The sequence below is a fragment of the Triticum dicoccoides genome, chromosome 3A, assembly GCF_002162155.2.
Source record: "Triticum dicoccoides isolate Atlit2015 ecotype Zavitan chromosome 3A, WEW_v2.0, whole genome shotgun sequence".
In the NCBI taxonomy this organism is placed as follows: domain Eukaryota; kingdom Viridiplantae; phylum Streptophyta; class Magnoliopsida; order Poales; family Poaceae; genus Triticum; species Triticum dicoccoides.
In genome coordinates, this window is record NC_041384.1 from 507,496,182 (window position 1) to 507,497,603 (window position 1,422).

The following is a 1,422-nucleotide window of genomic DNA, read 5'->3' on the forward strand; positions in this document are numbered from 1 at the left end:
GTGCATTATAGGATATCTTGGCCGTAAGCTAACAATATTCATGGTACCTTTAGTCTCGATCCAATCAGGCACAACATTCATCGGGAGTCCCTGTTGAAGAACATCGTATAGTAACACACTTAGCAATGAAGTTTAGCTTAGAAAATAATGTATGCAAAAGATGCACCGAGGAGAAATAGTAGAAATCTTACCATCTTTCCTAAATATATGTGACCGTAGTTCAGTATGAACGCTATTGGTCGCACGTTTTGAGTACTAACATTTCTAAGTGCAGGAAAGAAATTTGTCTTGACAGCATCAAGATCCTCAAGCCATGAAACAAAATGACTTGTCTCCTCGTAGTTTAGTTCAGCCCCGGGACAGTGGACGGTCCTGTCTACCAAGCGCCGGACATGTTTGCTTGATTGGAAGTAAGCTGTCAATATAAATTGAGATCTATTAATTATTCAACTGGTTCAAATAATCTCATTTCGAAGACATAAATATGGTTGAGAAACTCACATAATGGTAGAACTGGAGGCGTCTGCACATCGACCCAGATGTCTCTATTACCTTCAATATCATCTTCCGGACGAATATCAAAGGTGATAACCATATCAGGGTCAAATGCATAAGCCTTGCATAGTGCTTGCCAAATTTTGCATTCAAAATAGGTGTATGTGTTTGCATTGTATAATTTGACGTTGAAGGTATAAACATTCTCGGTCTTCAAGTAAACTCTTTTTACCTCCATAGTTTCGTTAGGACTAAAACCTATCTTATCCAAGACAAAAATTCTTGCATGGCAGGGGATACGCTAGTAGAATAGTGAAAAATTAATATTAAAAGTTGAAGCAAATGAAGCATAAGTCATGCTTAATTACGAAAAAAGACTTGTCATTGTGACTTACTGTATCCACTTCAAAGTTCTCATCCAGCTTGATGCTGAAGCGTCAATCATCAACTAGAAAATTTCTGTCGCACAGGCCGCGCTGGTCTTCGCAGTATTCACACATAATGAAATCGTGTTCGTCGTCAGACGACATTCCTATGTTCATAGGTGAAACATTAAACACTTATTAGTTCTATTAATTCAACTAATTCTGTTAATTCAACTAGTTCAACTAATTAATTGAACTAATTCAACTAAGCACTTACGAAAAATATACCTAATTAATTGAACTAATTCAACTAACTAGTTCAACTAATTAATTCAACTAATTAATTCAACTAATTAATTCAACTAATTCAACTAAACTAGTTCTATTAATTTTCTTACTAAAAATAAGGTAGCTAGTTCTATACAATAAAATGTTAATTAGATAATGAAATCTCATATAACTAAATTAAATATATATCTAACATATAATTTATATCTAATTCATCTAACATTTGACATTAATATCTAACATATGTTCATATATAGGTGAAACATTAAACACT